This window comes from Cavia porcellus, unplaced genomic scaffold (assembly GCF_034190915.1).
Source record: "Cavia porcellus strain 051 isolate PalLab524CR breed Dunkin Hartley unplaced genomic scaffold, mCavPor4.1 scaffold_27, whole genome shotgun sequence".
In the NCBI taxonomy this organism is placed as follows: Eukaryota; Metazoa; Chordata; class Mammalia; order Rodentia; family Caviidae; genus Cavia; species Cavia porcellus.
Window position 1 is genome coordinate 21,814,440 of NW_026947510.1, and position 15,945 is coordinate 21,830,384.

General features: G+C 37.0%; 1 long non-coding RNA gene across 1 annotated transcript in view; it reads right to left on the reverse strand.

Moving 5' to 3' along the window:
* Positions 1-15,945, reverse strand: part of LOC111754944 (uncharacterized) — a 196,513-nt gene that overhangs the window by 85,084 nt on the left and 95,484 nt on the right. The gene's annotated exons all lie outside the window — the stretch shown is intronic.

Sequence of the window (15,945 nt, forward strand, 5' to 3'; positions counted from 1 at the left end):
ACATATCAGGACTACTGCTTTTAAGAAAGCTCTGCCTAAAAAGAAATTAATTCAGCTACCTTTTTCTTTTGTTTGTACCCTCAAATGCACATACCAGGCCAGCTCTCAAACAGTAAAGATACAAAGATAAAAATATTTGAAAAACACTGAGGCCTAGAAGAGAATCCAGTCACTATGATAATATGCAGGTGAATGTAACTGAGCCAAGAGTCAAGGAAGGCTTAATAGAGAGTTCAAGTTCATCAGGGTTAAATTCTACAAAGACATGAGGGATGGGTAGGAGAATATGAGGCCAAAAGTTATCTGTGCACAGCTTTGCATGTATTTCCATTAGCTACAGCTTTATTCAAAGGAGAGCTATCAGAAAGCATAATCAAATCTTGTATTAGAAGGATCATTTGAAGAACATCCCAGAAATTGATGAAAGTGCAAGAGATGAGAGACAGGTGGACCAGTGTGAGTGCCAAGGTAAGGAAGATGAGGGCCTGAGGAAGAGAGGGGTTCCATGTATCTAATCAGAATCACTTCTCCAAATGAATTTATAGCTTTTTATACTTGTGAACAGTTGAAAATCAGAATAATTACATTTTGGCTATTGATTAAAACTATAAAAGCCCTCTCTGAAGATTGGTAGGTGTCATACCATACTATCATAAGAACTACATAGACTAGATTCCATGTTCATGCTGTAGGAAACCTTGAAACTAAACTGTGCTGGAAAAGAAAAGAACTACTAGCAGGATTGCTGCAGTGTGGACTTCCTTTTTCTACCTGGAAGTGATAGTTCTTGGGGTTACCTCCAGCAACACAAGCAGGAAGGGCTGGAGGATCAAGGAGGGAGCTGCGTCTCCCACCAGATCCCTGCACCTCTTTCCTTAAATGAAGCAGAGCCCTCACCCCTTGCTATCTGTCCATACCAGTCTACACTCCACATTGTAGGCCCCTAAGAATAGAACTCTTACAAAATCTATGGCTAGAGCTTAGTGGACACCCTTAACATGCTAACATGAAAAGTATTCAGTGATGAACAGGCATGAAAGTCCAGTCTACTATGTATTCTCATGTGACAAGGAAGATAGTCTTTTAGTTATTGGTGAAAATGCTTAGTTGAATTGTCCTATTTTTTCATTTATGCTCACAGTGTTAGTCACTGTTATTCTGCCCTAAACTTACTGCCTTTCTTTTAAAAATACTGCAGGAAAATACTATCAGAAATGTAGTTTATAAAACAAAAAAGTAATAATGCAAAATCTATTGTTCTGAAAAACCACAAATTAAGATTTTCTTTATTTCAATATACTCCATTGTTTTCCTCTGAATAGTTACAAAGACAGAAATAATATCTTTCTAGTTTTGGCTCATACATTTGTTTCTAGGAAAACACAAAAGCCAAGTTCAAGCCCATTGTACGTCTAACTCAGTGTTAACTGGTTAGAAGGCAGATAATGAAGTGAATGAATCACTTCATAATTTCCCTCTTTTCTCCTGTGATTTGAAAATAGTACATTACCAGAAACAGAACAATCTGATCAAATGAAAATGGAAAATGATAGATAAATAGGAAAATGTGCTGCCCAGTACTTACAATCTTAGAAAGAAAAATTTTGCACAAACAAAAGACTCAAGACAGTTTGTGAAGAACCTGCTCCAAATTTAATTCAACCAGCAACAGAAAAAGGGAAAGTATCCTCTCTTGCATACATGGTAGAAATGTTACAGCTTTCCCCAGACATACCCAGGGATTTAATTTTTCCATCCTTTTGTATTTGCTCTTTAATCCACCTGAAATTCTTTCCCTCCTTCTCACTATCAACGTCTTATGCCTGTTTCAATGAGTGGTCATAATTCATTGTACAAAGAAAACTTCTGAGAGTAAAAGTGCATAAAATTCACACCTGAATAATATTGTAAATTGGGCTGTGCCAGGCAACCGGGCAGTTTAGCACAAAAGCCTGTTTCCCATGTTGTAATCTGATGAATGCCTGTTTTCTGGTGTCTCATGTCAGAATGGATTTCTGCTATCCCTGAGCTCACTTGAGAGAGTGCTTAGGATTCTTACTGACCAACTTACTTACTTTCATACTTCTCTGAATCATCTGCTAGAGTGAGAACTCAATACATAATTGCCAAATTGAAATTGCTAACAGTCATTGCTTAAAGTACATTGAAAGGGAAAGAGAAATTCTTACTGCAGAATTTTTTTCTTACTTTGAAGAGAATAAAACTGAATGAAACAAAACATAATAGAGTCAATCAAAACAAAACAATGAACATGGTACCTGACTTTAAAACAAAATACAAGTATATCAGTAATGGCTATTGTAATGCCTCTTGTTACTTAAAAAGAACTACCCATACCATCAGGCATAAACAGTACAGAATAAAACCAATGGAAGCAGTACAGGACCTCAAAACAAAATAATAGTAGAACAACAGTGGGTACCATAATACATCTTGTTATCTTCAAACTAGTTGCCTATACCATCAGACATGAAACAATAAAACAAAATAGAATAAAATCAGCCCAAACAAAACAATGAAAGCAATACAAGACTTCAAAACAAGATAATAGCTATAAAGGAAATTAGAACAAAAAAAAAATTTTGTTAACTTTGAAATAGCTGTCCATGCCATCAAATATAATAAGATTAGACAAACTAAAACAGAATAAAACCAGACAAAACAATGAAAACAATATGGATTTCAAATCATGATAATAGATTAACAATGGCCACTGCCCACCCTTCTTAGACACTTTCTCCCCTTCAACTTTGTATTGTGCATTTTGGATTGCACTAATTCCTGTAGTTTTTTTTATACTAGGAGATAACAAGATGTTCACCTATATGACTCTGGATCATTTCATCCATGAGTATGATCTAAGTTGTATCCATTTACCTACAAGAGCCTCAATTTTATCTTTCTTTATAGTGGGATAGCTTTCCATTGTATAAAAGTGCCATATCTTTCTTATCCAGTCTGAAAATGATGGGCTAGCTACCCCAACTTCTTTCTGGTCACATAGAGCATTGTTCTCTTTCCTTTGACTTTCAGTCTATGAACCCCCTTTTGAGCTCTTGTATAAAGCATATTGATGGACCCTGTCTCCTAATCCACTCTTGCTTTTTATTGCTGAATTGAGGCCATCTATATTAGTGATTATGGCCAGCATGCATTGCTTTGTCTCTGCAAGGCTATTTTCCTGCCATTGGCTGCCTACTTTTCCCCCTCCATACCATTTTCTACTCCATTCAGTGATCCCCCTCTGCCACTGTTCCTGGAATCATGGTCATTTTTATCTCTGTCTAGAATGTTCTTCAGTATTCTTTGTAGGGTGGTTTGGTGGTCATGAATTCCTTCAGTTGTTCTTTGTCCTGGAAGTATCTTGTTTTCCATTAATTTTGAAAGACAGTTTTTCAGGGTACATCAATCTGGATTGGAAGTTGTTTTCTTTTAGGACTTGAAATACTTCAAGCTCTTCTTGACTTGATGGTTTGTGTTAAGAAGTCTGTTGTGATTCTGATGGGTTTTCATTAACAGGTGATCTGTCTCTTCTCAACAGTTTTGAATATTCTGTTCTTGTGTTGAATTTCTGGGATCTTGCCTTACTTAGTTGAATGTCACTTCTTTTCCTATGCTTTTTAAGTTTTGTGATACTATTTCTGTAAATGGACTTTTAATGTCATTTGTGTTTATCCCTGGCTTTTCACTCACACTTATTATTTTTAAGTTATGTTTCTTTTGGTTGTCTTGCAGCTGTTGAATTGTTATTTTTAAGAGATCTTTCCTTTCATGATCACAAGCTGCAAACCTGTCTTCAAGATTTGAAAGTCTATCTTTAGTTTCTTTCAAGTGGTTTTGCCACCTTTCAGTATTTCCTTGAATCTGTTTCATGCATTCCAAATCTTTTTTATATTGTTAATTCAAGGTTTCCTTCATTTTCCTATGCTCCTGTTTCTTCCATCTATGTCTTCTTTAGAGGTGCTTAGCAATTCTTTTACTATGTTTTTCATTTCTTCTTTTACCTGATATACTTTTTCTGTTCTAATTTCCTTTATAGCCTCATGAAGTTGTTTATTTACTTCATTCACCATTGCTTCAAAAAATTCAGGTGTGCAACGCCTGATCTCTTTCATGTTTACATCTTCTAGATTATCTCTGCTTGGGTTGGTCTGCCTTTGCTTTTTTTGTCTTGTCATATTCCTGTGTTCTTCCAGACAAGTGGATAGTGGGGTCTCAGGCACTTCCTGCATTGGCTACAATTTCTCTAAAGTGAGACTGTTTGGTTCATCTAGCCAGTGCTGGCTATAGGTATCTGGTGGTGGCTATTGGGTGTGCTGGTGCAGGGCTGTCTGCTGCTTTTCCCAGTCTGCCTTGGCTCACTAATGGCTAGTAGAGTGTGGGGAGTGGGGTAGGGCTAGCTGCAGCCTCCAGGCCAAGCTGGTTACCTGCTGGGAACCTCAGGGATGGGTGCTGGAATGCACGTGGGGGTGGGGCTCAGTCCAAGAAATTTCCACCAGTCTGCTCCCAGCTAGGAGCTAGTGGAAAGAGCCAGCCACAGTTCTGGTTCTGGGCTTATCTGACCAACTACAAAATGACTGCCAGCCAATCGCCCTCTCATGCAGGGTAACTGAGCCCTTTGCAATCACTGCTAGTCAGTGCAGTTCTCTGAGTCTGTTGCTCCTGTTCACTGCCACATCTCTGCAGAGGTCTCTGGGGTCACCAGCCACCACTGTCACCAAGACCATACATCCCCAGGTTCCAACAGCTCCTTTTACACAGTGGATCTGGCTCTAGGTGAAGTTACTGCCAGCTGCTGCCTTCTTCATCTAACTTTTTTTCATTTTCATTCTCTATAGGCTTCAATTCTCACTTTAGATTCTTCCTGGACCCAGGGGACCCACTTTCTTCCTTCTTGTCTTCCTCACATGCTATATTCCAGCATCTGGACTATTTCTCTCAGAGAGGCAGTTTACTCTGCTGCTTACTGTTCCACCATCTTCCTAGAAGCCAGAACTTCTAAGAGATGAAGAATTAACTGGTGTTCCATAAAAACTCTGGCAGGTCCTGGAAAATCCATCAATTATGACTAACCCACATTAATTCTAGCTCTCCAGTTTTATAAGTACTGATTTCCCCATCAATAAGTAAAAGATGTTTGTAAGTGCCGGCCTTGCAAGCACACAGTTGTGAGTTCGATCCCCGGTACAAAAAAAAAAAGCCTATAATTTAGATCATGGCCCAGTTTTTCAGAGCTATAAAAAATATTCCCATATGTCATAAAAAGTAAGAAGCATTTAATGAGGCTGTAGGAACTTGCTTTTAGTTATTTCAATATTTCTTGGAAAACAGTGTTGGTGAGGTCTATATAAAACATCCATATAAGGATAGATTCTAATGCTAGATTGCCAAGTGTTTTTCAGAAATGAGATCTTTAGCTTGAATAAATATTGATATTTGACTGACTTTTAAATTTCCCATCCATGTTTATAATTTCTGTTATATACCTTATATAGAAGTAGTCAATTTGTGTGTGCATGTGTTCCACGTGTGAATCTAAATTTATAGGAAACATAAATGTACACACATATGTATATCTATATCTATGTCTGTACATATACACACAAACAGGCACAAATAATTCTTAGTGGCACTGGGAAAATATATAAAAGACATCAAAATCTGCCACATAGTGCAGATACTAAAGGGTCCCCAATATATTTTCTTCCCTTTGCATGTTAAAGATTAGTAGATATAAGCATATATGGTGAATAATTTAACTCATGGATTTATCCCTTTGCTAATTTTCATATACATTATACACAGCACATTGCAGAACAGGGATTATTGATGTTACTCAGACCAATATCAGTATCAGAAAAGTGTAAATAAATAAAGATTGACTCAGAGTGAAAGGATGTCCTGTAAAGGAATTACTTGGTTACCAGTGAGGAAACTGTAAATAAAGTTGTTCAAGATTACTGAGTTCAAAAACTGAGCATCAGAACCATCTGAATAGGAATCAGGAAGTAGTCTTATAAACTTTATCTGAAGCATTGGAAGGCTATGAGAGACTGATGTACAAGTACACAATACCACTTTACCCCTCGCCTGGCAAACAGGCACAAGAATCATTTGTTTCTCAACTCCAGCTCTATCTGGCTCGCACATAGTTACTTGAAGTAGTGCACCTTCCCTAGTAGTTGGCAACCCAAGAGGCACAGAAAAGCCCACACAAATCATGCTTCTTCCTTGTGTATCCACTTGCTTTTATTAACCCTCTGTGTTTTTAATGATAAAGGTTTAAGAAAGAAGTCATACACATGGAAAGGAGCACAGTGTGAATAGTGTCCAAGCTCCATTTATTTTATATATATATTTTGTACACAGTTATAATTACAGAGTATCCTGAAATTCCTGTGGTGAGGGGGTAATTCTGAGAAATTTACTTCAAAAAGCAAAAAGAAGCTAGAGTCAAGTCTGACTCAGAAGGAGCTGGAGAAATTTTGCTTTCTGGATCCTGTTCTTTGTTCATTCTCTTACTATGACTCAGTCTTCACTGGGAATAGAAAGTTCTGTGTTTTCAAGATGAAGGGCTGTTAAACCCTTCATGTACCATTGAAAATTTGACCAAGATGATGTTGGAAAACTGAATTTTATATGAAGTTCTTTATAATCTTAAAGGTTAACAGAATCACGTATCATAGGTGTGAATTTTTATGTAGTAAATTTTATGTACAATTAGTCTACAGAAAGTCAATTTTGTATGACAAATGCCTACCCTGAAAAATTATATTCTATTCTAGTGATCCATTTAATGCATATTCAGAGAATAGACCATTATTAATAATCAAAAATAGCCTAAATAGTGATTGCTTCAGCAGCACATATTAAAAAAGGAGTAGCCTAAATAATACAAAAAAATACACTACCTCCACCTTATTGTTAGCAATTTTCCTACTATATTTAAACATGAAAACTATGACATCAATTTAAAATTTCATTTTCCTGAAATTTGGCTAATTGTATGAATATTAATTAAACCCCATTACTTCTTCATATATTAAAAGAACAACTTTGTTCCTGAGTCCACATGTCACAGAAATACCTGGCAGGTCCCTCTGCATTTTATTTTTAAAGTGGCCATTTCCTGTGATTGCACTGAGCTCTGTTTAACTTAACAAATTCTCACTATTCTTTGATCAAAAAACATAAAATACTAGGTATGAAGCAAAGATGATGCGCCATAAGCTTGCAAAAGCAATGATTTTGGCTCTCTGTAAAGAAAAGAAAAATATTTGTAGCAGGCAACTTATATAGGGAGATTCAATTTACAATCAACATTTTACTTTTCTTGAAATTCTTCTTTGCTTCCAACTGAAATTAATGACACTCAGGCTTCTGAACTATTTGGCTTGAAACCAGAATGCACACAATGCTGAGTTTAAATGCATAAATTTCAGAGAGATACTGAACTGAGATTGAACTTCATGGCTTCTTGCAGCAGACAGCTGTGAAGGTCAGGATTCAGGCACAGGTAGTTTGCCCTTTTCTGTAAAGGAGGTGGATATCGCAGGATGTGATGGCAGACAGCAGGAGTACAACTAATAGCAGGGACAGAAGGTGACAGGGCTAACATTAAGAAAAAATTTCATTTTGACAATAATAGGAAAGAACCCATTTAAACTCATGTGCAGTGTTTTGTATTCTGTGCTCTGGGAGGCTAGTAAGTGTTCAGTCCACCCCAGACAGCGACTTGGCCCTTACTCCCTGCAGGGTGGTGACGCTGCCTCCACCATGGAGAGCAGCCCTGCACGCCACCCTCAGGTTGCAGGTGGTGCTGGTAATTCCAGTGACATGCAATTCTAATTTTATCTTCAAATCACAGCTGCTATTAATATGAAAAAAACACATGGTAAAATGAAAATTCAAAGCACTCCTTTTAGTTTGAAATGATTTGAAGTTTTAAATTATATTTCCTGTTGCCATTTAACCATATTAACAGGACCTGTAGGTATGTCCACCATTACTTTTCACTTCTTGGTAATTTAATCCTAGCATCTAGCTGGACATAGAGTACTAACATAAACTACATTAAAGAGTCTCTTTTCTTGTGAAGTATAACCAAAAAATGACTAAGCTCTGTTAAATAAGATATGAGCAGAAATAAGGAGTTCCAGGAACTCTCCTTAAAGTTGAACAGGCGCCCCTCTTACCCTGCCTGTATTCGTTCACAGCAACTAGGGTTCTAATAGCAATACCCTGATATGAAACCTGCACATCGAAGGTGACAGAAAGAAAAACAGAAGGATTCTGGTCCCTTACCATCATACTTTCCAGAAGATTTAGAATCCACGAGAGAAAAATGAGCTTCTATTTTTAAAAGGTTTTGACTTTGTTTTGTAGCATGAAGCTGCACTTAACTAACTCACCCAGTAAATAACCAGTATTTACTGGGTCCTCAGCCACAATCCTTCCTTTTGAGGCTCAACATCTTCCTATTTGTCAAATAGATTTTTCATTTTCATTGAATTATAAGAATGCATATAAAATTATAAGTTTCTGTATTAATTTGTTCAGTAAATCTGTAGAGACTTTTCTATATGATTATATATCTCAGATGACCTTTTCCCAAGGAAACATCTATTATTTTCTTTAACATAAACTTAGTATTTAATCTTACCCCTTTATGTTCAGATTCCTAATTTTTATGTTATTAAAATTTCCATAGTGATGACCGTAATATATATTGAAGGACAGAAAAGATTGTATTCTTGTCCCCTCCTTGAAAGTCCTATGTCTCCTCCTTGCTGTATGACTTACAGTGACTCCCTGCTGACAGACATATGTCCTGTAACATATGAATTGCCTGTGTGACTTGTTTTAAACACTGAAATATTGAAAGGGACACACACTACATCTGTCTGAGCAGCATTATTAATTACCCTGTGTGCTCAATCATAAGAACGGAAATCCAGGATAGGCTGAATATTCACTGCCCTTCTATTCCCGGCCTGAGTTCAGACCAAGTTCATTCATATTTCTGTTCCTTGTCAAAGCTGCTTCTTCAGTCTTCACCTCAGTCAAGAAGACACAGTGTGCTAACATGCTGCAGACAAAAAGTAACAAGAGTGAGAGGGTAACTTTCTTCATTGCAATACACTGGAATACACAAGTTATTTGTACTAACCATAACCTGAAGAAAGTGGTTGATACAGAGATAGGTACTAAAAACTGAATTGCTTCTGTAGCAACCAAAATTCAGCTGTGACCTGAGGACCACTCAAAGGGTGTCAAGAAAGCTGTAACTAGAAGTTGATACTTTTAGCTGCATAATATTCAGTAAAAGTGTTGTTTGCAGTAAACTTGGAAAAGAAACAATGCATGTCCTTAATGGCTTTCAATGAAAACTGTGAAAAATGGAAGTTGGCCTTCAGAGTTGGTAAACTATTGGCTGAATCTCACAAAGTTCTATAAGAAAATGAACACAGAGAACAATTGGGTGCTTTGTATACAGGTTTAAAAAGGAAATAGAAAATTCTGAAATAATGGAATTTCTGGAAATAGGAAGTGGAACTATTTTTTAACTCCAACTGGTAACATTTCAATCAAAATGTTGTAAGCCAAAAGGCCAATTCAGATTCTGTCTCGCTGCAAAGATCTAAGATTCAATTGATTTTGCCCCAAATAAATCGCTTCAACTGAACAAAATGCCTCATGAAAATGTAATTAAAATCATATTTCTCTCATAGAAGCCTAATAGGATCAATGTATCGGTCAATCTGAAGAAAAAAATCCTACCTGAAAAATATTTGTATGTGTGATGTGTTAGTGAGCATTTGTTCATTGTAATCAAATACCTGAGAAAAACAACTTAGAAGAGGAACGATTTATCTTTGCTCGTTATTTTCAGAAGACTGAGTCTGTGGTCAGCCAGCTCCATTGCTTAGCACTGTAGTAAAGCAGGAACACTGGGACAAAAGGGCACAGTGGAGGGAACAGATCATGTCAGGGCAATCAGGAAGCAGAGAAGAGACAGGACCACCGAGAAAGAAGCCAGAGTCAAGATACACGCTTTAAGGGCACACTCCCAGCGACTCAAACTAGAACCAACCTCCTCATAGTCCATTCCACTATAAACCCACCACAGGATGTATCATTAATAAGGTCAGTGCCCTCGTGATTCAATATCCTCTCTAGACTCCATTTCTAAGCAATCCTGTTACAGATTGAGCCCACAGACTTATGACTCTTTAAGGGATTATTTTATATTTAAGCCATAAAATTGTTACTGGGCCACAGTGATAATAGATATGAAATAATTAAAAAGCAAAATGCATTTTTGCAAAAAGTTTTCAGGATGCAAACAAGACAATTTTGTAATTTACTAACAAGGCTCTAAAATCAAAAAGGGCATTATTAATTATACTGAGTCAATAGTCATAAACCAGAGATTCTTAGAAAACCAGAACATGTAACTGTCTGTCCTAAGAGACTATATTGGTTTGAGATAGAAAAGAACAGTTGGTCCTCCAACTTTTAATGTGCAAGAAGTAACCTGATTCACCTCCAAAGAATAAATGTTCTCCAAAGTTATATTCATATGTGGCCAAAGGGAATTATGAAGAAGGAAAGCCTTTCCAGAGGGAATCAGAACACAAAGTACAGTGGATTGGGAAGCATAGAACCAATTTCTTCAAGAAACACTCCTTTACCTGGGGTAGAAAAATGCTATCCAGAGTTGTTTCCTACCTGCCATCAGTTCGTGATTATTGTGTGCCCTGCCAAATCACCAGCCCACCCACCCTCATACCCTTCCCTCTCAGGATGACCATAATTATTTCCCACTGCATTGTCATTTCCTGGGTGTATGAGGGTAGGAGGAGGTAATGATCTGCCTTTTTAGTTCAGTGTACCACAGATCAAGAAAACTTTTATCTGGAACCAGTAAGATGACTTACGATGGCATGACATGAGGACAGACCTTCAGCTTGGTGTAGTAACTAATGAGAACTCTCACAGAAACTTCACTGGGGAAGAGGTGACCATGTTTTACTTAATGAAGGGAGAAAATCAGCTAGACTTAGAAATGTGATCTTCTTTCCATACATGCGTCTGCAGCAGTATCACATGTACATCTCGAGCCACTGGCACGGGGCTTACAGAGCCTTCCTAGGGAGGAAAGTGCTCCCTTTTCCACGACTTCAGGCTGAGCTGCACTTAAGCAGTCTTCAAATGGTTGTGGCTTTCTTGTTCTCTCTCTGCCATAAGAATAGCTAGTTCTAAATTGAGACCTTCCCGTTGGCCTGGATCTCAGAATAAAAAAGGCTTATAGAACAGAGCCAAGCAGACTCCAGCAAACCCACACCTGTTCCAAAACCAACAATATGACATGAGCAAAATAGAAAATTGGTTTTTTCTACATTAACAATTTAGGGTTGTTTGTTATCACAGCCTAACACAGTGAAAGCTGAAACACTGTTCAATTCAATGAGCCACCTGTAGCCTAAATGTTATCATTTCATGTCATGCTTTAAAAATTTCAGCCATGTAACTATGTGTATGCATGACTGTGGGTGAGAGGATGCCATGAACAGGGTAATTATTGAGGAGAAAATGGACCTTGGCACCATTAATCCTGTTAATGAGCAATCTATTCTTCAAAGACTGTAAACCATAATTCCAATCTGTCATGAATCTAATATTTACCTCTATTTAGATTTTGAATTTGCTCTTAGAATGGTACCTGTGCTGTCAGGTTCTATGGGAGCCAATGATATAAGAAGTCAGGCCCTCCTTTTGAGTGAATTCCCAATGGCGGACTTTGAGTACAGAGAAAGTTTTCATTTTACAAGGCATGTTAGGGAGAAAGTACAAACTGAAGTAATCTGCCTCTCATAATGAAGTTTTCTTTTGTTTTATTTTAAGGGACGTATTGTATACTCTGTTACTGTAACTCTAAGATCATTAGACATTGAATTAAATTTTTTGAGTAGTTTAACCAATTTACCTGCATGGCCACACTATCATAAGAGTGGAACTGCAGTGAAGTTTATGAACCGCAAAACAATAGCAAGTTGAAAATTTTGAAGCCCAGGCTTTTATGCCTCTACTTTTTTTTTTTTTTTTTTCCTATTTCTGGCAATCAGACCCAAGGAGTTTTCACTGAGCTACATTCCCAGCCATTTTATTTTTTGAGCTGTATGTGTCAGTTAGAGTGGAATGTCAATTTGGTTATCTTAGGGATTCACCCAACGACAGGTAGAGCACACTTCTTGGTATGTCTGAATGTGTCATAGAACCACAGCCTCGAGTCTATGTCTGGTCTCTCATCCTATCTTCTCTAGCATTGTTCCCCTCCTCCGCTTCCCAGCCACCATAAACTAAGCACTTTTCTCCATCATGCCCTTATGTCATGATGTTCCTGGCTTGGAGCCAGCTGACCATGGACTGAATCCTCTTAAAATGTAAGCCAAATCAAATCTTTCCACCCTTAAGCTATATGCATCCTGTATTGCACTAAGCAACAGGACTTTGCTAAATCACTGAGTTTGTCAGGCTGTGCTTGAACTTTTTTTAATGGAAAAATCATAAAAATGATGATATAAAATTTCAAAACAAATAATAGGTTACCGTTTTGATCCTCCAATCTTAGCCTCACAGAGAGGTATGATTAGAGGCATTGTGCCACCGTGTTTATCTTTACCGCCACATGTTTTATTCCTTGGTCTAAGATAGTTTTTGCATGTTTAGGCCTTCTTATGATACAACATTAATATGTTTACTGGTATGATTTTAATGACATATACTTAATCCTGATCAAATGAATGGAGATGATAAGGCTTTCTGCTGTCCCATTAGTCTCAATAATATCAGGTGTGGTGGTTTGTTCTAAGTGGTAGGCTAAGGTCTAGGACAACAATTTCTCAAGAATACTTCTTTCAGAGGTTTCATAATCAAGAATCTAAGGTGAAATTCAGAAGAGAAATGAGCATGTGTTTATCATAAGGATACAGATATACTTTTTCTTTGACATGTTAACATCAATATTTGAGTTAGGTAACTTCAATCTGTCCAGTGTATCCTATATTACATTCAAGTAAGATGATAACTGAAAAGACAGTATAGTCACTGAGTTACCATGTTCTTTGCAATTCATAGCCAAATCTCCACTCTGGGCTAACATTCCTTTTAAATCTAAATCAGTGCATTTTTATTGGGTGCATTTTCTAACTTGAAAACTGAACTTTGACCTTTGAAGCATTTTGAATTTTGAAGAACTTATCTTTACATTTCTATCTTTCAGATATGTATTTTTTTTCTAAATCCATTTAATCCCCAGGTATGTCAAAGAATAAAAAGTTGTTTACAGATTGAGATTTAATTCCTCTTGAAACAATATAGTGTTAAAAGTGCAATTAAAATACTAATAGTTTGGAATCTGCAAATAAATTTGTAATCTATGTGACAGTTAAGCTGGATTATCAATTTAATTATTTTGGGAACAGCTTAAAGGAGTTGAAAGGCATACTTTTAGGTGCATCTGGGTGAGTCATGGAGGCATGACCTTTGGCACTATATCCAGTTTTTAGCCTTTTTTTCTGTGGCACAAATTCCCACCAGCTGTGCTTCTCAACTCCAATACCTGAGCAGCTTTTCTCTGCCACACCATTCTGCCATGCTGTCTCTGCCCTTTAGTCAAAAGACCATGGAATGTGCATGTTGGTCAACTTTGTGTACAAAATTCCTTGTAAGCTTATAAGCTTCCTCCAGAAGAATAAACCTAGTCTGTTAAAAAATGGAAACATTTGCTTTCTCAAGGCTTTGTTCTCTCTTTGACTAATGCTTGACCTTTGCAAAGCATCTTAAGTATCAAGGATACAAAAAATATCCTGGCATTTACATAGCACCTCTCTGCCACTCTGCTCCAGAGTTCGTTGTTAATGGGATTCTTAGAGGCATTTACTCAACAGCATCTCATGAAACTTCATCTTATTTATTCTCATTTTCTTTATCACAAATTTATATACTTGTTTCCAGATTCATTTAAAATAACACAATTCTAGGAATCCAGTTTCTTTATTTGCATCCCGTACATAATTTAGGTAGAATCATGTTATTCAGTGTCTATTCCATTACCGCATTTTCTTGTCTTTCTGAATTTTCATTTAAGCTTTATTTACCAGATGTTTTGCCTAATTCTTGTCCCTTTTTGGCACTGACCTATCCATTTGAGAGATATAATAAACTCAAAACTCAGAAACAGTCCCAAGTAAGACAAATTAGTGCTCAACAGTGGCCTGGAGTCAAAATGGCCTAGAAATGTTGAAAACATCCAGAAGGTTAAGAAGCTCAGTGTAAAACAAAAGGCCTGATATGACTGGCTGAGACTGTTAAAACCTAGTCTCAGTGGAATCAAACTAAATTATAATCGAAAAGCAGCAATAAAAGATGAACTAAGGGGAGACAAGGAAGAAATAAAAGTTCCACCTGGGGACACCTGAAACTGTGGATAGCACAATAATAGCTGAAACTTGCAGTAACTGGGTTAGAAAGTGCATAGGAACTGACTGCCACACCAAGGAGCCTCAGTTAGCAGGAAAAGTTGTGCTCCTCAAAAACAGCAAGAACAACCACAAAAAAATCAGCAACTTTAAGCAACTGAAAATTGTGATCACAGTAATGTACAATTTTTGTGCATATAGCCAAATCCTCAACATAATCACATTCTCTTTTTTAAGATGTATACCTGTAGTATCCTCAATGGATAAAATGAAACTGTAATTACTGAGTTTACATTGTGGTCACTGTACAAAGCATCAGGCTTACTTAAAGAATCTATTCTTTTAAGGAGTTTATAGTCCAGCAAACAGGAACAAACTCAGAAGAGAAGTAGTGCATAAAATACATACAGAAGATGTTTTAACTTTTTCTTATAAATCAAAAACTTTGGCAAAATGATTCTAAAGGAGTAATTATAAAGAACTTTTCTAGAAAATTTTCAAAATTAGATAAAAAAGATTATGATAGAAAACCTATTTATTACCCATAAACATCAAAGTAGAATTTTCATTTTCATTTAGAATACTTGGTTTACTTAAGTGAATTCTTGATCAACATGTAATAGAGTTAGGCATCACACAAACTGAGACAAAATTATTCTGTGTTTAGAGACACAGAGAAAAGACAGTTTCCTATCTTATTATTTCCCATTCTTCCTAGAACTTTATCATCTGAGAGTTAAACAAAGCTTAAAATTACCATTTTTTAGTATAGTTTCTCTTTATGTCTAATTTAAGCCAATTTCCTGTTGTTTACAAATATTTACTCTTTTCATTTTCCTTGGGGTCATCTTTGACATGACAGCATCTGGATAGAAGAACTTTCCTAGCTTCTCAAGGTGGCAGAGAGAAATACGTCCTGGGGTCTATTTAGTGTATTTTGGCTCTTTGAAGTTTCTGCCATGAAATGGCCTGCTTGGATTGCTCACTGGTAGATACACTGATAAAGAAGTAATTTCTATTCACTCAGTCATGATCAGTGTTGCTGCCGTCCCTGGGACCTGTACTCTAGAAACTTGACCCATGTATAAAACTCCCTACCTCTGTAGTCTTTTGGCTCTAAGCCTAGTGCTTTCCAGTCCACTGCAACTCCATACATCATTTCCAGGGCACAGAGTGTTGTCTGGCTCTCTTGCATATCAAATGTGTTCCAGAGGACTTCTCTTCTCCACCACTTGCAAGTGCTCTCACTATCATGCCATACCCTGATATGCTGGAAGTAACCACATGTGGAATTTCTTCTGAAGATTCAAAGCCTCCCTCTGCCGCCAGTGTCAGGGAAGTGTGCCATGAACCTAAATATTCGTGATATCCCCTTTCTTTACTTTGTCCAAAATCCATCACAGTAGAAAGGATGCGTTTCCTTCTTGTATATTTTCTTCTC